Source organism: Ambystoma mexicanum, chromosome 7q, assembly GCF_040938575.1.
Source record: "Ambystoma mexicanum isolate Mex_15411 chromosome 7q, UKY_AmexF1_1, whole genome shotgun sequence".
NCBI lineage: Eukaryota > Metazoa > Chordata > Amphibia > Caudata > Ambystomatidae > Ambystoma > Ambystoma mexicanum.
The window spans coordinates 204,363,229-204,388,033 of record NC_090941.1 but is presented as its reverse complement, the minus strand read 5'-3'; positions in this window follow the sequence as shown (position 1 = coordinate 204,388,033).

Genomic DNA, 24,805 nt, shown 5'->3' with positions numbered 1-24,805 from the left:
TACTTTTATGGTTTCAAATGGATGCAATGTGGAATGAAATGCAGTACAGAAAATAACTTGATAGGATTTCAGCAAAAGACAATGTAATCACTTTCTTGGACAATTCACCCCCCCTTTTATGCAATGCAAGGAAATGGAAGGAAGGCACACAGTTCTCAGAAATGCAATTAAATGTGATTCAGTTCACCCCAGCAACTTAGACTACAGAAGTTGAAAACACAGGCCCAATGCTTTTATATGTGCTGGCAATTAAGTGAAAAATATGCTAAATTGCTTTTAATTCCCTCTAGAGGTTCAGGTTGAGGATTAGTTGGTTTAAATTAGTTGCAGGCTTACTTTAGCAAGGATCTAGGGTGTAACTAGCAGGTTAAACAAATTTTTGGCAACTGAAAGGCAAGCAGCAGCAGATTTTTACACGTGAAGAAATTTGCAAATCGCGGTAAATTCGCGAGTGCGTTTTTCACGATTGCGGCAAAACTATATGGGGTAGGAATGCGGTTCTAGGTTCGTAGAAAAGCCACGATTCCCAGCTTTCTGAGGAAAGTTACTGCAAGTCTCTAGCACAAACGGACACGGAGATATGAGCGATTAAATAAAGGTCGTTTTTCAGATTTGAAATTTTAAAGTTCAAAAAGACAAGTGCAGCTTGCAACTAGAAAATGACAGTGACAGCTTTACAAATGACAGGTGACAGTTAGGAGGCAGTTCTACTTAGATTAAAATAGCTTGGATTATATTATTTTAACTAAGAGATTGGTTCGGCACAGTTTTCTAGGTACTGACACTATATTCTTGAGTTAAATGGGCCTCGCCACGGATCTGGTCAGGTTTTAGACTGGACTCTGGTCTCTGCACTTCACAGTGATCTGGGTCAGCTCTCTCTGGTTCTGCTAACATTGGCCTGGGTCAGCTCTGCTCTGCTGGTCTGGTCTGGGTCTCTAGTTCTGGATAGATTGAAGTCTCTAGTCTGCTCTCTGAAGGTTGAGGGAGGTAAAGTATGGATTTTCCCGGCAGAGCTTCCAGCTGCAAATGGATTTGAACGTCCCTATCTGTCCTGTCTGTCTGCTTTTATGTGTTTTCAAAATGGGTGTGTGTGTAGCATCACTAGACCCTACCCATCTCCACTTATCATTGGCCAAGCTTTCATTTCTCCCCTGATTGGGGGAGCTAAGTTGTGTCAGAGTGATGTCATTTTACAGCCTGCAGAAAGTCCACTCCTCCTGTCAACTTGCACACAAATCTAGATTTGAACCAAATACATATTTGCAGAGGTACATATTGTTTTAAAATCATATGCACCCATCATGCATTACAGGAAGTATACCCTGTTCAAACTTTGCTCTTCCTGGGAGCTTGCATTCAGAAATGGCAATATTTTGCACTTTTTAACTGGTTTGCAATAACCGGGGGTTCCTCCAAAACCCCCGGTTTAAGCTCACCTTATGGTTTGGCAGGATGAACTCTCCATCCTGCTTCTGGTGCAGGGGCGCGCGTTCGTCCAGTTACTTCACTGGTTTTCAGAATGGCGCTGGCAAATTCCACTTGACTTTTCGGAGCGATACGCCGTAAGTATGAAGATTCAAAAGTTCAAGTGTGAGCCTCTTTTTATGTTGTCTTCCTAACCTGTGATCTGTCCTTTATTTCAGGTGCAGAACGAAGGCGATGCGTTGAGGGGTTAAATTGCTGGTGGTAAAATCAGGTGAGTTAGTGATGAGGGCGACCCCTCTAAATGTCTTTATAATTCCCCAGTAATGTCTTTTGTCCTTTCCCCATAGGGGCCGGGGTGCGGTACCTGCCAAAGAAGCGGCGCCGACCCGAAATATGGAATAGTTCACCAAGAAAAGCCGGTAAGTATTATGGCTGAAAATTCGGCTTTCCTCCTGTGTTCCCTCTGCTCACCTTTTGTCTCTTCTTCTCTCCCCTAGGTGCAGAGATGTGGCGACCGGTGCTGACAGCCGCAATGGAGAGGGGAGATGTCTTGAGGACAGGTGAGTGAAGCGTGGCGCTGCAGCGAGCAACACAATGCTTTTAAATGGAAGTCTCTCTTCAAGAATGCTGGCATGAAGATTCCGGATGCAGGTAAGAAGTTTGAATAAGTTCTTGGTTTTCACCTTTCTCTTCTCTTCTTTCCTTACAGGTGTTCCAGGTTCGAGGCGGTGTGGCTGGAGTCCAGGTGCAGGAGCAGACATGGTGAGCGTTCAGCTGCTGGGATGCAGAACAACGCGAAGCACGTGTGGCTGTCCGGGCGTGGCTTAAATAGCCTTGGAAGAAGTCCCAGGTAAGTATTCTTCCACAGCCCCACCCAAGTAACAACATAGTCCCTTCAGTAGAATAGTCCCTCCTAAGCCTCATTTGGCTTGGGTCTTCATGCAGCATGGTCTGCATCAGGTGAGTATGCAGCATGGTCTGCATCAGGTAAGTGCGCCAAACACTTTCTTTTATGAGCCTGATGTCCAACATGAGCCTGGCGCCAAAGGCGCCAGGACAGTGTCCAAAGAGACCCTATAAGGGGCCGCTGGGCTTTTACCCGGGGGCATGATGCCTGCTCCCGGGGGTGCTGGGCCTGGCCTGGTGCTCCGGGGTAGGCATCATGACACCTTCCTCTTCAGCCTCTTCATCACTATCATCATAACTTTGATTTAGATCAACACCATTACTGTTATCTACATTTGCTGGAGAAGTTGGTTCATCTGAACCAGTACCCAGACTTTGGTTTTCCAGCAATCTTGCTATCAGTTCTATTTTCTTGCCTCTTACAGAAAGATTCTCTTGTCTACAGAAAGCTCTCAAACTCTCAGTATTTTCACCAGACAAGGACTCTTGACTGTAGACTTCCATAGTGGACATGTTTTTAGAAAGTTGCTTTTTATTGCTAAGATTCGTGGTTAGTTATCCTAAAGTGTTTAAAAGCACTCTAAACTGTATACGCGATACAAATCCCACCGCTGTACACCAGTGTTAGGCAGAAACCTGTGCAGTTCCCTCTGGGACAACTGCAAAAAGTTTAAGACTACAACCCAATTGGTAGCAGTCTGTACCACCCAGACTTACCTGGTAGCTGTGGCTGAGCAGTCAGACTTCTCTCAAGATGAGTTAGGCAGTACTTGGAGTATACAAAATAGGGCAATTTACATAGTAGAACAAGCAGACACTGATCAGAGCTTGGGTGTAAAGTTCCATAATTATTTATTTAAATACACACTGGCACTAATATGGCAAACAACTTCAATCACAGTTACTATAAGTATATATCAATCCCATAACAATATTTCGACAAGTCTAGGTTCAACGGCACCACTTATTTGCAGACAGTGGTGAATGCTTTAACCTAGATGGCACTCTAGTATTCGTTAGAAAGGGAGAGAAAAAGGCAGGGTTTGAAACCAACTCAGTACCAACGCTTTTACAAAGCAAATGCAAGACAAACAAGGCAGGGTCTACTGTAGATCACAAAGTTCAGAGGCCAGGCCCACTCGGAGAGAGGCAAGGCGGTATGTCCCAAAAATACCACAGTGGAAATGCATTTCAAGTCTTTGTAGCAAAATGTCACAGAAAGGTTGGACCAGTTTTAGAACAAAAGTTAAGAAGGTCTGGAGGCGACCCAGTGGAAAGGTAAGGATTTAAGACACCTCACGCTAACCATTTCAAGGAAAGCCAGGCGGACACAGTACCTTGGAAGTGGTGAGACAGCTCCGGCGGGGGCAGTTGTTCCTGGTGGTGGATGCAAGTTGGGGCTTTGCCAGAAGAAGAGATGATCTCATCGTCGAGGAAAGTTGAAGATCGTTGCACCACCAGGGAAGAGGCCAGCCGCGGAGTGCCCAGTAACAAGGCACCACCTTTTGGTCGCGGTACAGTGGTCAGTGGCTATCCAGTTGCCGGGGTGCTCAGCATGGGCAATTTGACCACTAGACGTCCTGGAAGCGAAGCAAAAGCAAGGGACTGGTTGTTCCCACCAGTCAAGGGAAGAAGACTCTCCAGCAGGGAGATCTTCTCTGTCGTTGGGAAGTGGTGAGTCGGTTCAGCAGGGCTCCACCGGAGGTGTCGTCGTTGCAGGTCGGCTCAGCTTTACCCTCGTCGGATTCTTAGGTCCTGTGGCGACTTCTGAAATTCCAGTCCCCAAAGCCGTGCTTTTATGCAGAAAACCCCCATTCATTCAGCCTAGCTGTCAATCAAACATGCTAAGTGGTGAGCGGGGCGGCTCACCACTTGGGCCAATCACATCAGAGTGCGACTTGAGTTGGCAAGGCAACTCAGTCCAGGGTGCCTAAACCCTCTCCCACACCCCCTCTGGTACCCAGACAGAATGGCACCACTCTGCAGGGCTTCTGTGCAGAAGCCCGCCAAAAGTGGAACAAAGGGCTCAACCTTTGGTTTGGAGTTACAGAGGCGAACACATACGCCATTTTAAAAAGCGAGTTCTGGCAGAAAATACCAACCGGTGAATTTATTTAAGATAAATAAACCAGCGGTATGTTAGAGACTAATGTGAAACAGTATTAGCCTCGAACAATGGGAAAATCCCATAGGAATATATTTGCGGTCGAATATAAAAAGTAGTCTCCACTGCCACCAGCCAAAACTCGACGAGGGGGGACGGGACAGTGCCCCCTCGAACAACCGACCCAGGGGTAATAAAATGTCATGCCTGCCCCATGGGTGCACACATTGGCAACCATCATGGACTATTTGTTATTCATTTATCTTCAGAATACTCTTGGAACAACCCCTATTCACACTTTGGTACTTAATTCCCAATTTCGGGACTTTGGTGCCTTCTTATATAACTCAACTAACTACATGTACCACAATGCACCTTGCTACAGCTATCAATTCCTGGCCATTCCCATTCATCAGCATTGGAACCACAATCCCCAGAAGCCCTAGGGATCAGTGCTGCTTCCACCATCTCAGGACCAGAGAGGGAGGAGGCAGATTGTATTCAGGTGTGCTGCTCCAGGTGCTGCCAATTAGCCTGCCTCAGTACAGTGCAGGACGGTATTTAAGCAGCTGCCTGCAGGAGCTCAGTCTCTTGCATCAAGAGTCCTCCCAGCCCCTTTTTTGCCTTTTGTCTCGAATTTGTGTGCTGTTCCTGCTTCTGCATTTTCCTGCTTTTGTTCCAGTGCTCTTTTTGGGCTTCCGGCCTTACAGCCTGCTACACCCTGCTGCCTACATCCCTAGCCTTTTGGGCTCCCTGCCTCACAGCCCTGCTCCGCTGGGTTTCCTGCCTTGCAGCCTGCTACACCCTTCTGCCTACAGCCCTAGCCGTTTCGGCTCCCTGCCTCACAGCCCTGCTCCTCTGGGCTTCCTGCCTTGCAGCCTGCTACACCCTGCTGCCTACAGCCCTAGCCTTTTGGGCTCCCTGCCTCACAGCCCTGCTCCTCTGGGCTTCCTGCCTTGCAACCTGTTACAGTCCACTGCCTACAGCCATAGCCTTCTGGGCTCACTGCTCTGCTCCTTTGAGCTCGCTCCTTGCTGCTCTGCTCCGCTGGGCTCCCTGCCTTGCAGCCTGCTACTCTCTTCTGCTTTCAGCCCTGACCCTCGGGTCTCTCTGCCTCTACGCCCTGTTCCTTTGGGTTTGCTCCTTGCTGCCCTACTCCTCTGGGCTCTCTGTCTGCCGCCTCCTACAGCTCTCAGTCCTCCTCTGGACTCTCTGCCTAGCAGCCTACTACAGTCCTCTGCAATCCAATACAGTTTTTCTGCACCTTGTACCATTTGGTACTGCAGCCCTGCTTCCTTGTTTGCAGCTCCCCTCTTTCTTGGCTGCTGCTCTCTTGCTCTCCCTTATTTGCAACCCCTTGTTCTTGATCCCTGTCCTTCTCTTCCTTGACTCCTCTGTCCTCCCCTTTAGTTTACCCATTTCTATTGTATTGTTTCTTCCTTCATCCCCTTCTCCTAGATTTCTCGTAGACTTCCTTGTCCCTGGTTATTTCTGTTCTTGTCTCTCTTGTGTCTTATGTTGATCCTTTGTACAGAGCTTGACTGTTGGTTTCCGGCAGGCAACCTCTGCCACTTCCCTTGTCGCGTTTTCTGTTTAGCAGACACCCACAGCTGTTGTTCCCAGCCATGAGCAGACAGAGTGGGCCTCTGTAATAGTAATCCGTGCAGAAGGCTGGAGTTTCCAAAGATCCATGGAACACTGTTTTTCCATATCTGCATACACCCCAAGAAGGAATCCAGTTTGTTTGTATCTTTGTATTTCCTGCCCCTTTCTGTTCACAACTACAGTTGCCTACTTTTCTTTCTTGATGTGTTTCCTGCTGTGTGTGTACTTATCTGTCACCTTACATCAACACAGCCACCCAAACCCTACCTGGGGGCCCTGTGCCACTCTTGACAGAGTGCCATCCTTGACATAATGCAAGAGCTAAAACATTCTTGTTCCATAGACAGGAAAGGCACACACAGACCAAGGATGCTTTCCTTTTGATTCAAGAAACCTCTGCAAAAATCTAAAGCTTTCTTAAGGACTGCAAACAAAAAACCTAGTTTAAAAGACAGACTCGCCCTAGTAAATAAAGTTTTACAAGCACAGTACTACAATCACTGGCTCGCTGACCCTTCTATGTGTAACTACTATGACATTTGCAACTATGATCCGCAGTCTCTATCTGTAGAACAACTACAGCAAGAAAATGAATTCCTGCAGATTTTGTTAGCCCAACCAGTGGAAAACATTCATACGTTGTCTGGCATTTCTTCTGACACTGCATTCGACATTCAGCCGGTACACAAACCTTGTATTCCTTTATCCCAGGATACCATGTCTCAGGACCAATGTCGTAACACTGCTTCAGCCAAGGATATTGCAGTCATTGTGGCACACTCTCAACCATAGTACGCTGTTGCCAAAGTGATATGCTCAAGATCAGCTTGGCAAGCTACACAACCTCCCCAGACTGCTGGAAAGACTCATTTAACAGGACAAGGCATTCAGTATCCTGAGGTTAGTGCAGCTGGTCCTTCGTACAAAAGACCAATACTGACCATTGGTTGTCTTAATGCTTCCCCAGTAACTACTAACCATGATAACTCTAAGTTCAGCCTTCCTATTGCAACACCCGAATTTTCTGCTACACCAGATTCTGAAGCTGTACAACAGGCTAATGGAACATACCTGTTACAAGAACAACTCTTACACCTTAAAAGACAAACCGAAGACCCCTATGATGAATTTATCTATTTGCATAGTAAGAATCTAGCAAAGGGACACAATTTACCAGACCATCTGGTACTATGCCCAACACCTGACATTCTGTCTTTAGAGATTGGCATGATAAGGCATGTAAGGGTAATACAGAAAAGGATACAGACTTATACAGAGCAGATGGAAGACCTGAACTTGGCATATGCATACCTTCTAAAGTTTGACTTAGCTCATTCACTTACTAGCCACAGTAACTCAGGCTGTTGCTCAGATAGTGAAGAATTAACTCCTTCGGTGGGCCAAATCACTCACACTGCCTTTACACCACAAATCAAGTGTAGTCATCTGGAGATCCTGCTGAGTCAAAGTCTATAATACTGAATGAAAACCCTTATTGATATATCCTTATGTCCAGTTCATGCGTTCTGGAAGACTACCCCTATATAACACCCCTCTCTTGGAAACCTCCTGACCCCACTGAGCCAAGAAGTAGTTCTGTTTTGCAAGTTTAAAAGGTTTATTTGATAATTTAAACAATAGATATATATATCACACTTTATAATAAATTAATAATTGGATATCACACTTAATCTGATATGATAAAGATTAACAACGGAGAATCTGGCACTAGCACACTTCTTTATAATCACTAAGGAGTTGACATGAAATGGATAAGATAGCAACAATACTTTTATGGTTTCAAATGGATGCAATGTGGAATGAAATGCAGTACAGAAAATAACTTGATAGGATTTCAGCAAAAGACAATGTAATCACTTTCTTGGACAATTCACCCCCCCTTTTATGCAATGCAAGGAAATGGAAGGAAGGCACACAGTTCTCAGAAATGCAATTAAATGTGATTCAGTTCACCCCAGCAACTTAGACTACAGAAGTTGAAAACACAGGCCCAATGCTTTTATATGTGCTGGCAATTAAGTGAAAAATATGCTAAATTGCTTTTAATTCCCTCTAGAGGTTCAGGTTGAGGATTAGTTGGTTTAAATTAGTTGCAGGCTTACTTTAGCAAGGATCTAGGGTGTAACTAGCAGGTTAAACACATTTTTGGCAACTGAAAGGCAAGCAGCAGCAGATTTTTACACGTGAAGAAATTTGCAAATCGCGGTAAATTCGCGAGTGCGTTTTTCACGATTGCGGCAAAACTATATGGGGTAGGAATGCGGTTCTAGGTTCGTAGAAAAGCCACGATTCCCAGCTTTCTGAGGAAAGTTACTGCAAGTCTCTAGCACAAACGGACACGGAGATATGAGCGATTAAATAAAGGTCGTTTTTCAGATTTGAAATTTTAAAGTTCAAAAAGACAAGTGCAGCTTGCAACTAGAAAATGACAGTGACAGCTTTACAAATGACAGGTGACAGTTAGGAGGCAGTTCTACTTAGATTAAAATAGCTTGGATTATATTATTTTAACTAAGAGATTGGTTCGGCACAGTTTTCTAGGTACTGACACTATATTCTTGAGTTAAATGGGCCTCGCCACGGATCTGGTCAGGTTTTAGACTGGACTCTGGTCTCTGCACTTCACAGTGATCTGGGTCAGCTCTCTCTGGTTCTGCTAACATTGGCCTGGGTCAGCTCTGCTCTGCTGGTCTGGTCTGGGTCTCTAGTTCTGGATAGATTGAAGTCTCTAGTCTGCTCTCTGAAGGTTGAGGGAGGTAAAGTATGGATTTTCCCGGCAGAGCTTCCAGCTGCAAATGGATTTGAACGTCCCTATCTGTCCTGTCTGTCTGCTTTTATGTGTTTTCAAAATGGGTGTGTGTGTAGCATCACTAGACCCTACCCATCTCCACTTATCATTGGCCAAGCTTTCATTTCTCCCCTGATTGGGGGAGCTAAGTTGTGTCAGAGTGATGTCATTTTACAGCCTGCAGAAAGTCCACTCCTCCTGTCAACTTGCACACAAATCTAGATTTGAACCAAATACATATTTGCAGAGGTACATATTGTTTTAAAATCATATGCACCCATCATGCATTACAGGAAGTATACCCTGTTCAAACTTTGCTCTTCCTGGGAGCTTGCATTCAGAAATGGCAATATTTTGCACTTTTTAACTGGTTTGCAATACCGGACATTACCCCAAATTTACACACATGTGCGCAAGGAGTATGGACATTAGTTGATGAAGTGTCAGATTTTTCACATGCACACATTTGGAGTAATATCCTCTTTTCCGCTAAAACCCCCCTGAACATGCCACTGGTTCTAAAAACCTCTTAAAATGTGGGCAGAAAAATCACAAGAATTATGGTGTCATTTAAATAATTTTCACAAGTCCGTACTACGAGTTATTCATCTTTTTAGAGTTATGTTCTGGCCCCAAAGGGGTGTGGTTTTCCCCCAGCACAAGGTTGAATTTCTGTTTTTTCCAGTTCTGCCAAGCCAGCTTGCTCTCACAGGCAGTGCTCCTCCCCTTTGCTTCAGGAGGAAGCTACTTTTACAGCCCCCGTAATAAAACTTTTGCCTGAGTCAGGACAGGGCTTTGTTCAGAGCTCCTGTATTCTGTGGGGCTCCCCTTAATTCAATTATCAGAGAGATGGCATATCCTTAGTGTGGCCAGCAAAAGGCAGATAGGCCTGGGAACACAGCTGTGACTCAAGTTTCACTCCTGATGGGGGGTAGTTGCCAGGCAGAATTCAGTTCCTTAAGCCAGGTTTCAGATAAAATGTCACTTTTTGTTCCCCAGTTTAAGTCAAGACAATTTTTTACATATGCAGCTAGAATGCTGATTCTAAGTTCAAAACTATGACATTTAAACAATTGCAACCTATGTGACACTCAGAAGTAGGTCACTCATTTCTTTTAAACATTTAGATTTTTAGTGTCTTTCAGTCCACATTTACTTAAACTGCTGAAATCCACAGCTCAGCCAGTCTTGTTATAAACCTTCAAGTCACTTCAGAATATAACTTTACATTGGATCCACCTCTCAGTAAGTCTTTCTTTGGCCTGTTTTGGGTTCATTTATTCAGTTTTACAAAAAGTAAAATCTGGTGTTGTTTTAAAATGCCGGCTTTTGGATAGTGGTGAGTACTGGTAATGCACCCATTTTTGGGATTTAAGAAAATGAATTCCCAACAGTTATGGGTTTGCTTTTGGCAATCAGCATTGCCATTCCCAATGGTTTCAGACTACTGGGTGGGTAGTCCAATAGTGGTTTTAGGCAGTGTCCTTCTGTGCCCATAACATCGGCAAAAATGAGTGGCAGCCTATTCTTCATGCATTTCCCTGGGCATTTTCTGGGAAGCTCTGGCCATCATGATGTTTTCCATGTCAGTACTGCACAGTTTTGAGGTAGGGCTTGGATGCGTGGATAAAAACATCCCACATACCCCCTACCCCCCTCATGCCCCGTGTCTCTCTCCTGTTGCCCCCCACCTCCCGGTCATGCCCCGTGTCTCCCTGCTGTTGCCCGCTACCCCCCGCTCATGACCTGTGTCTCTCCCCTGTTACCCCCAACCCCCCGTTCATGCCCTGTGTCTCCCTGCTGTTGCCCCCACGCCCCGGTCATGCCCCGTGTCTCCCTGCTGTTGCCCCCCACCCCCCGATCATGCCCCGTGTCTCTCTCCTGTTACCCCCCACCCCTGCTCAGGGCCTATGTCTCTGTTGTGTTCCCCCCACCCCCCACTCATGCCCCTTGTCTCCCTACTGTTGCCTCTCACCCCCTCTCATGCCCTGTGTCTCTCTCGTGTTCTCCCCATCCCCCGCTCATGCCCCGTGTATCCCTGCTGGTGCCCCCCACCCCCTCTCATGCCCTGTATCTCTCTCCTGTTGCCCCCCACCCCCGGTCATGCCCCGTTTCACCCTGCTGTTGCCCCCCAAACCCCGCTCATGCCCCCGTGTCTCTCTCCTGTTGCCCCCCACCTCCCGGTCATGCCCCGTGTCTCCCTGCTGTTGCCCGCTACCCCCGCTCATGCCCCGTGTCTCTCCCCTGTTACCCCCCACCCCCCGCTCATGCCCTGTGTCTCCCTGCTGTTGCCCCCCACGCCCCGGTCATGCCCCGTGTCTCCCTGCTGTTGCCCCCCACCCCCAATCATGCCCCGTGTCTCTCTCCTGTTACCCCCCACCCCTGCTCAGGGCCTGTGTCTCTGTTGTGTTCCCCCCACCCCCCACTCATGCCCCTTGTCTCCCTACTGTTGCCCCTCACCCCCTCTCATGCCCCGTGTCTCCCTCGTGTTCTCCCCATCCCCCGCTCATGCCCCGTGTATCCCTGCTGTTGCCCCCCACCCCCTCTCATGCCTCGTATCTCTCTCCTGTTGCCCCCCACCCCCGGTCATGCCCCGTTTCACCCTGCTGTTGCCCCCCAAACCCCGCTCACGCGTATCTCTCCTGTTACCCCCCAGCCCTGGTCATGCCCAGTGTCTCCCTGCTGTTGCCCCCACCCCCTGCTCATGCCTGTGTCTCTCTCCTGTTACCCCCCAGCCCCCTCTCATGCCCGTGTCTCTCTCCTGTTGACCCCACCCCCCGGTCATGCCCCGTGTCTCCCTGCTGTTGCCTCCAACCCCCGCTCATGCCCCGTGTCGCTCTCCTGTTGCCCCCCAGCCCCCGGTCATACCCCGTGTCTCCCTGCTGTTGCCCCCCACTCCCCGCTCATGCCCTGTGTCTCTCTCATGTTCCCCCACCCCCTGGTCATGCCCCGTGTCTCCCTGCTGTTGACCCTCACCCCCCGCTCATGCCCCGTGTCTCCCTGCTGTTGACCCCCAACCCCCGCTTACGCCCTGTCTCTCTCCTGTTACCCCCAACCCCCGCTTATGCCCCGTGTCTCTCTCCTGTTACCCCCCACCCCCTGCTCTTGCCCGTGTCTCTCTCCTGTTACCCCCATCTCCCTCTCATGCCCCGTGTCTCTCTCCTGTTACCCCCTACCCCCTCTCATGCCCCGTGTCTCTCTCCTGTTGCCCCCCACCCCCGGTCATGCCCTGTGTCTCCCTGCTGTTGCCCCATACCCCCTGCTCATGCCCCCTGTATCTCCCCTGTTACCCCCACCCCCCGCTTATGCCCCGTGTCTCCCTGCTGTTGCCCCCCACCCCCCGGTCATGCCCCGTGTCTCTCTCCTGTTACCCCCCACCCCTGCTCATGCCCCGTGTCTCCCTTGTGTTCCCCCCACCCCCCGCTCATCCCCCTTGTCTCCCTACTGCTGCCCCCCATCTCCCTCTCATGCCCCGTGTCTCCAACGTGTTCTCCCCACCCCCTCTCATGCCTCGTGTTCTCCACACCCCACGCTCATGCCCCATGTCTCCCTGCTGTTGCCCCCACCCCCCACTCATGCCGTGTGTCTCCCTCCTGCTACCCCCACCCCCCTCTCATGCCCCGTATCTCTCTCCTGTTGCCCCCCCACCCCCCTGTCATGCCCCGTTTCACCCTGCTGTTGCCCCCCAACCCCCGCTCATGCCCCGTGTCTACCAGCTGTTGCCCCCAACCCCTGCTCATGCCCCGTGTCTCCCTGTTGTTGCCCCCACAACCTGCTCTTGCCCGTGTCTCTCTCCTGTTACCCCCCACCTGCCTCTCATGCCCCGTGTCTCTCTCCTGTTGCACCCCAAACCCCGCTCATGCCCCGTGTCTCTCTCCAGTTGCCACCCACACCCCGCTCATGCCCTGTGTCTCTCTCCTGTTCCCCCCACTCCCCGGTCATGCCCCGTGTCTCCCTGCTGTTGCCCCTCACCCCCCGCTCATGCCCCATGTATCCCTGCTGTTACCCCCACACCCCCACTCATGCCCCGTGTCCCTCTAATGTTACCCTCCACCCCCCGCTCATACCCCGTGTCTCTCTCCTGTTACCCCCCATCTCCCTCTCATGCGCCGTGTCTCTCTCCTGTTACCCCCCACCCCCTCTCATGCCCCGTGTCTCCCTGCTGTTGCCCCCCACCCCCTGCTCATGCCCTGTGTCCCCCTGCTGCTGCCCCCACCCCTGCTCATGCCCGTGTCTCTCTCCTGTTACCCCCATTCCCCGCTCATGTCCCGTGTCTCCCTACTGTTTCCCCCCACCCCAGTCATTCCCCGTGTCTGCTTGCTGTTGCCCCCCTCCCCCTGCTCATGCCCCGTGTCTCTCTCCTGCTACCCCCACTCATGCCCCGTGTCTCCCTGCTGTTGCCACCCCTCTCATGCCCCGTGTCTCTCTCCTGTTACCCTCACCCCCAGTCATGCCCCGTGTCTCACTGCTGTTGCCCACCACCCCCTGCTCATGTCTGTGTCTCTCTCCTGTTACCCCCCACCCCCCTCTCATGCCCTGTGTCTCTCTCCTGTTGCGCCCCACCCCCCGGTCATGCCCTGTGTCTCCCTGCTGTTGCCCCCAACACCCGCTCATGCCCTGTGTCTCTCTCCTGTTGTCCCCCACCCCGGTCATGCCCCGTGTCTCCCTGCTGTTGCCACCCACCCCTGCTCATGCCCCGTGTATCTCTCCTGTTCCCCCCACCCCCCGGTCATGCCCCGTGTCTCCCTGCTATTGCCCCTCACCCGCCACTCATGCCCCGTGTCTCCCTCATGTTCCCCCACCACCGACTCATGCCCCGTGTCTCCCTCCTGTTGCCCCCCACCCCCCGCTCATGCCCCGTGTCTCTCTCCTGTTACCTCCACCCCCCTGCTCATGCCCCATGTCTCCCTCTTGTTCCCCCCACCACCCGCTCATGCCCCATGTCTCCCTGCTGTTGCCCCCCGCTTCCTGCCCCATGTCTGTCTCCTGTTACTCCCCACCCCCGCTCATGCCCCGTGTCTCTCTCCTGTTACCCCACACCCCCTCTCATGCCCCTTGTCTCTCTCCTGTTGCCCCCCACCCCTGGTCATGCCCCGTGTCTCTCTCCTGTTACCCCCCAACCCCTCTCATGCCCCGTGTCTCTCTCCTGTTACCTCCACCCCCCTCTCATGCCCTGTGTCTCTCTCCTGTTACCCCCCACCCCTGCTCATGCCCCGTGTCTCCCTACTGTTGCCCCCCACCCCCCTTGCATGCCCCGTGTCTCTCTCCTGTTGCCCCCCACCCCCCGCTCATGCCCTGTGTCTCCCTGCTGTTTTCCCCCCACCCCCGGTCATGCCCTGTGTCTCCCTGCTGTTGCCCCCTCCCCCTGCTCATGCCCCGTGTCTCTCTCCTGTTACCCCCCACTCCCCGGTCATGCCCCGTGCCTCTCTGCTGTTGCACCCCAACCCCCGCTCATGCCCCGTGTCTCTCTCCTGTTGCCCCCCCACGCCCCGCTCATGCCCTGTGTCTCGCTCCTGTTCCCCCCCACTCCCCGGTCATGCCCCGTGTCTCCCTGCTATTGCCCTTCGCCCCCGCTCATGCCCCATGTCTCCCTGCTGTTACCCCCACACCCCCGCTCATGCCCCGTGTCTCTCTAATGTTACCCTCCACCCCCCGCTCATACCCCGTGTCTCTCTCCTGTTACCCCCATCCCCCTCTCATGCCGCGTGTCTCTCTCCTGTTATCCCCGACCCCCCTCGCATGCCCTGTGTCTCTCTCCTATTACCCCCCACCCCCGCTCATGCCCCGTGTCTCCCTGCTGTTGCCCCCCACCCCCCACTCATGCCCTGTGTCTCCCTGCTGTTTCCCCCACCCCCGATCATGCCCGGTGTCTCTCTCCTGTTGCCCCCCACCCCTGCTCATGCCCCGTGTCTACCTGCTGTTGCCCCCCAACCCCTGCTCATTCCCCGTGTCTCTCTCCTGTGACCCCCCACCCCCCTCGCATGCCCCATGTCTCTCTCCTGTTACCCCCTACCCCCCTCATGCCCCGTGTCTCTCTCCTGTTGCCCCCCACCTCCCGGTCATGCCCCGTGTCTCCCTGCTATTGCCCGCTACCCCCAGCTCATGACCTGTGTCTCTCCCCTGTTACCCCCAACCCCCCGTTCATGCCCTGTGTCTCCCTGCTGTTGCCCCCCATGCCCCGGTCATGCCCCGTGTCTCCCTACTGTTGCCCCCCCCGATCATGCCCCGTGTCTCTCTCCTGTTACCCCCCACCACTGCTCAGGGCCTATCTCTCTGTTGTGTTCCCCCCACCCCCCACTCATGCCCCGTGTCTCCCTGCTGTTTCCCCCACCCCCCGATCATGCCCGGTGTCTCTCTCCTGTTGCCCCCCACCCCTGCTCATGCCCCGTGTCTACCTGCTGTTGCCCCCCAACCCCTGCTCATTCCCCGTGTCTCTCTCCTGTGACCCCCCACCCCCCTCGCATGCCCCATGTCTCTCTCCTGTTACCCCCTACCCCCCTCATGCCCCGTGTCTCTCTCCTGTTGCCCCCCACCTCCCGGTCATGCCCCGTGTCTCCCTGCTATTGCCCGCTACCCCCCGCTCATGACCTGTGTCTCTCCCCTGTTACCCCCAACCCCCCGTTCATGCCCTGTGTCTCCCTGCAGTTGCCCCCCATGCCCCGGTCATGCCCCGTGTCTCCCTACTGTTGCCCCCCCCGATCATGCCCCGTGTCTCTCTCCTGTTACCCCCCACCCCTGCTCAGGGCCTATCTCTCTGTTGTGTTCCCCCCACCCCCCACTCATGCCCCTTGTCTCCCTACTGTTGCCTCTCACCCCCTCTCATGCCCCGTGTCTCTCTCGTGTTCTCCCCATCCCCCGCTCATGCCCCGTGTTTCCCTGCTGTTGCCCCCCACCCCCTCTCATGCCCCGTATCTCTCTCCTGTTGCCCCCCACCCCTGGTCATGCCCCGTTTCACCCTGCTGTTGCCCCCCAAACCCCGCTCATGCCCCCGTGTCTCTCTCCTGTTGCCCCTCACCTCCCGGTCATGCCCAGTGTCTCCCTGCTGTTGCCCGCTAACCCCTGCTCATGCCCTGTGTCTCTCCCCTGTTACCCCCCACCCCCCGCTCATGCCCTGTGTCTCCCTGCTGTTGCCCCCCACGCCCCGGTCATGCCCCGTGTCTCCCTGCTGTTGCCCCCCACCCCCGATCATGCCCCGTGTCTCTCTCCTGTTACCCCCCACCCCTGCTCAGGGCCTGTGTCTCTGTTGTGTTCCCCCCACCCCCCACTCATGCCCCTTGTCTCCCTACTGTTGGCCCTCACACCCTCTCATGCCCCGTGTCTCCCTCGTGTTCTCCCCATCCCCCGCTCATGCCCCGTGTATCCCTGCTGTTGCCCCCCACCCCCTCTCATGCCTCGTATCTCTCTCCTGTTGCCCCCCACCCCCGGTCATGCCCCATTTCACCCTGCTGTTGCCCCCCAAACCCCGCTCACGTGTATCTCTGCTGTTACCCCCCAGCCCCGGTCATGCCCAGTGTCTCCCTGCTGTTGCCCCCACCCCCTGCTCATGCCTGTGTCTCTCTCCTGTTACCCCCCAGCCCCCTCTCATGCCCGTCTCTCTCTCCTGTTGACCCCACTCCCCGGTCATGCCCCGTGTCTCCCTGCTGTTGCCTCCAACCCCCGCTCATGCCCCGTGTCTCTCTCCTGTTGCCCCCAGCCCCCGGTCATGCCTCGTGTCTCCCTGCTGTTGCCACCCACCCCCGCTCATGCCCCGTGTCTCTCTCATGTTCCCCCACCCCCGGTCATGCCCCATGTCTCCCTGCTGTTGACCCTCACCCCCCGCTCATGCCCCGTGTCTCCCTGCTGTTGACCCCCAACCCCTCCTTACGCCCTGTCTCTCTCCTGTTACCCCCAACCCCCGCTTATGCCCTGTGTCTCTCTCCTGTTACCCCCCACCCCCTGCTCATGCCCGTGTCTCTCTCCTGTTACCCCATCTCCCTCTCATGCCCCGTGTCTGTCTCCTGTGACCCCCCACCCCCCTCGCATGCCCCGTGTCACCCTGCTGTTGCCCCCACCCCCTGCTCATGCCCTGTGTCCCCCTGCTGCTGCCCCCCACCCCTGCTCATGCCCGTGTCTCTATCCTGTTACCCCCATTCCCCGCTCATGTCCCGTGTCTCCCTACTGTTGCCCCCCACCCCAGTCATTCCCTGTGTCTGCTTGCTATTGCCCCCCTCCCCCTGCTCATGCCCCGTGTCTCTCTCCTGCTACCCCCACTCATGCCCCGTGTCTCCCTGCTGTTGCCACCCCTCTCATGCCCCGTCTCTCTCTCCTGTTACCCCCACCCCCAGTCATGCCCCGTGTCTCACTGCTGTTGCCCCCACCCCCTGCTCATGCCTGTGTCTCTCTCCCGTTACCCCCCACCTCCCTCTCATGCCCTGTCTCTCTCTCCTGTTGCGCCCCACCCCCCGGTCATGCCCTGTGTCTCCCTGCTGTTGCCCCCAACACCCGCTCATGCCCTGTGTCTCTCTCCTGTTGTCCCCCACCCCGGTCATGCCCCGTGTCTCCCTGCTGTTGCCCCCCACCCCTGCTCATGCCCCGTGTATCTCTCCTGTTCCCCCCACCCCCCGGTCATGCCCCGTGTCTCCCTGCTATTGCCCCTCACCCGCCACTCATGCCCCGTGTCTCCCTCATGTTCCCCCACCCCTGACTCATGCCCCGTGTCTCCCTCCTGTTGCCCCCCACCCCCCGCTCATGCCCCGTGTCTCTCTCCTGTTACCTCCACCCCCCTGCTCATGCCCCATGTCTCTGTCTTGTTCCCCCCACCACCCGTTAATGCCCCATGTCTCCCTGCTGTTGCCCCCCGCTTCCTGTCCCATGTCTGTCTCCTGTTACTCCCCACCCCCCGCTCATGCCCCGTGTCTCTCTCCTGTTACCCCACACCCCCTCTCATGCCCCTTGTCTCTCTCCTGTTGCCCCCCACCCCTGGTCATGCCCCGTGTCTCTCTCCTGTTACCCCCCACCCCCTCTCATGCCCCGTGTCTCTCTCCTGTTACCTCCACCCCCCTCTCATGCCCTGTGTCTCTCTCCTGTTACCCCCTACCCCTGCTCATGCCCCGTGTCTCCCTACTGTTGCCCCCCACCCCCCTTGCATGCCCCGTGTCTCTCTCCTGTTGCCCCCAACCCCCCGCTCATGCCCTGTGTCTCCCTGCTGTTTTCCCCCCACCCCCCGGTCATGCCCTGTGTCTCCCTGCTGTTGCCCCCCTCCCCCTGCTCATGCCCCGTGTCTCTCTCCTGTTACCCCCCACTCCCCGGTCATGCCCCGTGCCTCCCTGCTGTTGCACCCCAACCCCCGCTCATGCCCCGTGTCTCTCTCCTGTTGCCCCCCACACCCCGCTCATGTCCTGTGTCTCGCTCCTGTTCCCCCCCACTCCCCGGTCATGCCCCGTGTCTCCCTGCTGTTGCCCTTCACCCCCCGCTCATGCCCCATGTCTCCCTGCTGTTACCCCCACACCCCCGCTCATGCCCCGTGTCTCTCTAATGTTACCCTCCACCCCCCGCTCATACCCCGTGTCTCTCTCCTGTTACCCCCATCCCCCTCTCATGCCTCGTGTCTCTCTCCTGTTACCCCCGACCCCCCTCGCATGCCCTGTGTCTCTCTCCTATTACCCCCCACCCCCGCTCATGCCCCGTGTCTCCCTGCTGTTGCCCCCCACCCCCGATCATGCCCTGTGTCTCTCTCCTGTTACCCACACCCCTGCTCATGCCCGTGTCTCTCTCCTGTTACCCCCACTCCCCGCTCATGCCCCGTGTCTCCCTACTGTTGCCCCCCACTCATGCCCCGTGTCTCCCTGCTGTTTCCCCCACCCCCCGCTCATGCCCCGTGTCTCTCTCCTGTTACCTCCACCCCCTGCTCATGCCCCATGTCTCCCTCTTGTTCCCCCCACCACCCGCTCATGCCCCATGTCTCCCTGCTGTTGCCCCCCGCTTCCTGCCCCATGTCTGTCTCCTGTTACTCCCCACCCCCCGCTCATGCCCCGTGTCTCTCTCCTGTTACCCCACACCCCCTCTCATGCCCCTTGTCTCTCTCATGTTGCCCCCCACCCCTGGTCATGCCCCGTGTCTCTCTCCTGTTACCCCCACCCCCTCTCATGCCCCGTGTCTCTCTCCTGTTACCTCCACCCCCCTCTCATGCCCTGTGTCTCTCTCCTGTTACCCCCACCCCTGCTCATGCCCCGTGTCCCCCTACTGTTGCCCCCCACCCCCTTGCATGCCCCGTGTCTCTCTCCTGTTGCCCCCCACCCCCCGCTCATGCCCTGTGTCTCCCTGCTGTTTTCCCCCACCCCCCGGTCATGCCCTGTGTCTCCCTGCTGTTGCCCCCTCCCCCTGCTCATGCCCTGTGTCTCTCTCCTGTTACCCCCCACTCCCCGGTCATGCCCCGTGCCTCCCTGCTGTTGCACCCCAACCCCCGCTCATGCCCCGTGTCTCTCTCCTGTTGCCCCCCACACCCCGCTCATGCCCTGTGTCTCGCTCCTGTTCCCCCCCACTCCCCGGTCATGCCCCGTGTCTCCCTGCTGTTGCCCTTCACCCCCCGCTCATGCCCCATGTCTCCCTGCTGTTACCCCCACACCCCCGCTCATGCCCCGTGTCTCTCTAATGTTACCCTCCACCCCCGCTCATACCCCGTGTCTCTCTCCTGTTACCCCCATCCCCCTCTCATGCCCCGTGTCTCTCTCCTGTTACCCCCGACCCCCCTTGCATGCCCCGTGTCTCTCTCCTATTACCCCCCACCCCCGCTCATGCCCCGTGTCTCCCTGCTGTTGCCCCCCACCCCCGATCATGCCCTGTGTCTCTCTCCTGTTACCCCCCACCCCTGCTCATGCCCGTGTCTCTCTCCTGTTACCCCCACTCCCCGCTCATGCCCCGTGTCTCCCTACTGTTGCCCCCCACCCCCCACTCATGCCCCGTGTCTCCCTGCTGTTTCCCCCACCCCCGATCATGCCCGGTGTCTCTCTCCTGTTGCCCCCCACCCCTGCTCATGCCCCGTGTCTACCTGCTGTTGCCCCCCAACCCCTGCTCATTCCCCGTGTCTCTCTCCTGTGACACCCCACCCCCCTCACATGCCCCATGTCTCTCTCCTGTTACCCCCTAACCCCCCTCATGCCCCGTGACTCTCTCCTGTTGCCCCCCACCTCCTGGTCATGCCCCGTGTCTCCCTGCTATTGCCCGCTACCCCCCGCTCATGACCTGTGTCTCTCCCCTGTTACCCCCAACCCCCCGTTCATGCCCTGTGTCTCCCTGCTGTTGCCCCCCATGCCCCGGTCATGCCCCGTGTCTCCCTGCTGTTGCCCCCCCCGATCATGCCCCGTGTCTCTCTCCTGTTACCCCCCACCCCTGCTCAGGGCCTATGTCTCTGTTGTGTTCCCCCCACCCCCCACTCATGCCCCTTGTCTCCCTACTGTTGCCTCTCACCCCCTCTCATGCCCCGTGTCTCTCTCGTGTTCTCCCCATCCCCCGCTCATGCCCCGTGTTTCCCTGCTGTTTCCCCCCACCCCCTCTCATGCCCCGTATCTCTCTCCTGTTGCCCCCCACCCCTGGTCATGCCCCGTTTCACCCTGCTGTTGCCCCCCAAACCCCGCTCATGCCCCCGTGTCTCTCTCCTGTTGCCCTTCACCTCCCGGTCATGCCCCGTGTCTCCCTGCTGTTGCCCGCTACCCCCCGCTCATGCCCCGTGTCTCTCCCCTGTTACTCCCACCCCCCGCTCATGCCCTGTGTCTCCCTGCTGTTGCCCCCCACGCCCCGGTCATGCCCCGTGTCTCCCTGCTGTTGCCCCCCACCCCCGATCATGCCCCGTGTCTCTCTCCTGTTACCCCCCACCCCTGCTCAGGGCCTGTGTCTCTGTTGTGTTCCCCCCACCCCCCACTCATGCCCCTTGTCTCCCTACTGTTGGCCCTCACCCCCTCTCATGCCCCGTGTCTCCCTCGTGTTCTCCCCATCCCCCGCTCATGCCCCGTGTATCCCTGCTGTTGCCCCCCACCCCCTCTCATGACTCGTATCTCTCTCCTGTTGCCCCCCACCCCCGGTCATGCCCCGTTTCACCCTGCTGTTGCCCCCCAAAACCCGCTCACGTGTATCTCTCCTGTTACCCCCCAGCCCCGGTCATGCCCAGTGTCTCCCTGCTGTTGCCCCCACCCCCTGCTCATGCCTGTGTCTCTCTCCTGTTACCCCCCAGCCCCCTCTCATGCCCGTGTCTCTCTCCTGTTGACCCCACTCCCCGGTCATGCCCCGTGTCTCCTTGCTGTTGCCCCCCAACCCCCGCTCATGCCCCGTGTCTCTCTCCTGTTGCCCCCACCCCCGGTCAAGCCCTGTGTCTCCCTGTTGTTGCCCCCCACCTCCGGTCATGCCCCGTGTCTCTCTCATGTTCCCCCCCACCCCCCGGTCATGCCCCGTGTCTCCCTGCTGTTGCCCCTCACCCCCGCCCATGCCCCGTGTCTCCCTGCTGTTGCCCCCCGCTCATGCCCCGTGTCTCTCTCCTGTTACCCCCCACCCCCCTCTCATGCCCCGTGTCTCTCTCCTGTTGCCCCCCACCCCCCGGTCATGCCCCGTGTCTCCCTGCTGTTGCCCCCCACCACTGCTTATGCCCCATGGCTCCCTTGTGTTCCCCCGACCCCTGCTCATGCCCCGTGTCTCCCTCGTGTTCCCGTCACCCCCCGCTCATGCCTCGTGTCTCGCTCCTGTTACCCCCACCCCCGCTCATGCCCCGTGTTTCTCTCTTGTTGCCCCCAACCCACGCTCATGTCCAGTGTCTCCCTGCTGTTGCCCCCCACGCACCACTCATGCTCCGTGCGTCCTCCTGTTTACCCCCGACCCCCCGCTCATGCCCTGTGTCTCTCTCCTGTTACCCCCACCCCCCTCTCATGCCCCGTGTCCCTCTCATGTTGCCCCCCTCTCATGCCCCGTGTCTCTCTTCTGTTATTCCCCACCCCCGTTCATGCCCATTGTCTCCCTGCTGTTGTCCCCCACCCCCCACTAATGCCCTGTGTCTCTCCCCTGTTGCCCCCCCGCTCATGCCCCTTGTCTCCCTGCTATTGCCCCTCACCCCCTGCTCATGCCCCGTGTCTCCCTCATGTTCCCCCTACCCCCCTCTCATGCCCCGTGTCTCTCTCCTGTAGCGCCCCACCCCCCGGTCATGCCCCGTGTCTTTTTGGTGTTGCCCCCCAACCCCCGGTCATGCCCCGTGTCTCTCTCCTATTGTCCCCACCCCTGGTCATGCCCCGTGTCTCCCTGCTGTTGCCCTCCACCCCCCGCTCATGCCCAGTGTCTCTCTCCTGTTCCCCCCACCCCCGGTCATGCCCCGTGTCTCCCTGCTGTTGCCCCTCACCCGAAGCTCATGCCCCGTGTCTCCCTGCTGTTGCCCCCCACCACCCTCTCATGCCCCGTGTCTCTCTCCTGTTACCCCCCATCAACCTCTCATGCCCTGTGTCTCTCTCCTGTGACCCCCCTTACCCCGTTGCATGCCCCGTGTCTCTCTCCTGTTACCCCCCATCCCCCTCTCATGCCCCGTGTCTCTCTCCTGTTGCCCCCCAGCCCCCAGTCATGCCCAGTGTCACCCTGCTGTTGCCCCCTACCCCCCGCTCATGCCCTGTGTCTCTCCCCTTTTACCCTCCACCCCTGCTCATGCCACGTGTCTACCTGCTGTTTTCCCCCACCACCCGCTCATGCCCCGTGTCTCCCTCGTGTTCCTGCCACCCCCCGCTCATGCCCCGTGTCTCGCTCCTGTTACCCCCACCCCCCTCTCACGCCCCGTGTTTCCCTCTTGTTGCCCCCCAACCCACGCTCATGCCCGTGTCTCCCTGCTGTTGCCCCCCACACCCCAATCATGCCCCGTGTGTCTCTCCTGTTACCCCCGACCCCCGCTCATGCTCTGTGCCTCTCTCCTGTTACCCCCACCCCCACTCATGCCCCGTTTCTCTTTCATGTTGCCCCCCGCTCATGCCCCGTGTCTCTCTCCTGTTATTCCCCACCCCCGCTCATGCCCATTGTCTCCCTGCTGTTGTCCCCCCACCCCCACTAATGCCCCATGTCTCTCTCCTGTTGGCCCCCGCTCATGCCCCTTGTCTCCCTGCTGTTGCCCCCACCCCCTGCTCATGCCCCGTGTCTCTCTCCTGTTACCCCCACTCATGCATCGTGTCTCTCTCATGTTGCCCCCCACCTCCCGTTCACACCCCGTGTCTCTCTCCTGTTACCCCCACCCCCTGCTCATGCACCGTGTCTCTCTCCTGTTACCCACACCCCCTCTCATGCCCCGTGTCTCCCTGCTGTTGCCCCCCAACCCCCGCTCATGCCCCGTGTCTCCCTCCTGTTACCCCCCCGGTCATGCCCGTCTCTCTCTCTCTCCTGTTACCCCCACCCCTGCTCATGCCCCGTGTCTCCCTTGAGTTCCCCCCACCCCCCGCTCATGCTCTGTGTCTCCCTCATGTTCCCCCCACCCCCCGCTCATGCCCTGTGCTCCCTCGTGTTCCCCCTGACCCCCCGCTCATGCCCTGTGTCTCCCTGCTGTTGCCCCCTCCCCCTGCTCATGCCCTGTGCCTATCTCCTGTTACCCCCCCACCCCCCGCTCATGCCCCGTGTCTCCCTTCTGTTGTCCCCCACCCCCTGGTCCTGCCCTGTGTCTCCCTGCTGTTGTCCCCAACCCCCTCTCATGCCCCGTGTCTCCCTCGTGTTGCCCCCCAACCCCCTCTCATGCCCCGTGTCTCTCTCCTGTTACCCCCACCCCCCTCTCATACCCCGTATTTCTCTCCTGTTGCCCCCACCCCCTGCTCATGCCCGTGTCTCCCTTGTGTTCCCCAACCCGCTCATGCCCTGTGTCTCCCTACTGTTGCCCCCCACACCCGCTCATGCCCCGTGTCTCCCTGCTGTTTCGCCCCACACCCGGTCATGCCCTGAGTCTCCCTGCTGTTGCCCCCTCCCCCTGCTCATGCCCTGTGTCTCTCTCCTGTTACCCCCACCCCCGCTCATGCCCCTTGTCTCCCTGTTGTTGCCCCCAACACCCGCTCATGCCCCGTGTCTCCCTGCTGTTGTCCCCCACCCCCGCAAATGTCCCGTGTCTCTCTACTGTTGCCCCCCCGCTCATGCCCCTTGTCTCCCTGCTGTTGCCCCTCACCCCCAGCTCATGCCCCGTGTGTCCCTGCTGTTTCCCCCACCCCCTGCTCATGCCCCATGTCTCTCTCCTGTTGCCCCCCATCTATTGCTCACACCCCGTGTCTCTCTCCTGTTACCCCCCACCTCCTGCTCATGCACTGTGTTTCTCTCCTGTTACCCACACCCCCCTCTCATGCCCCGTGTCTCCCTACTGTTGCGCCCCACCCTCCGCTCATGCCCCGTGTCTCCCTGCTGTTGCCCCAAACGACGCGCTCATGCACTGTGTCTCTCTCATGTTACCCCCAACTCCCTCTCATGCCCCATGTCTCCCTCGTGTTCCCCCCACCCCCGCTCATGCCCCGTGTCTCCCTGCTGTTGCCCCCCACCCCCTCTCATGCCCCGTGTCTCTCTCCTGTTGCCCCCCACCCCCGGTCATGCCCCGTGTCTCCCTGCTGTAGCCCCCCAACCCCCGCTCATGCCCTGTGTCTCTCACCTGTTCCCTCTACCCCCTGGTCATTCCCAGTGTCTCCCTGCTGTTGCCCCTCACCTGCCACTCATGCCCCGTGTCTCCCTGCTGTTGCCTCCACCCCCTCACATGCCCTGTGTCTCTCTCCTGTTACCCCCACCCCCCTCTCATGCCCCGTGTCTCTCTCCTGTTGCACCCCACCCCCCGGTCATGCCCCGTGTCTCTTTCCTGTTACCCCCCACTCCTGCTCATGCCCCGTGTCTCCCTTGTGTTCCCCCCCGCCCCCCGCTCATGCCCCGTATCTCCCTACTGTTGCCCCCCCATCCCCCGCTCATGCCCCGTGTCTCCCTCGTGTTCCCCCCACCCCCCCGAT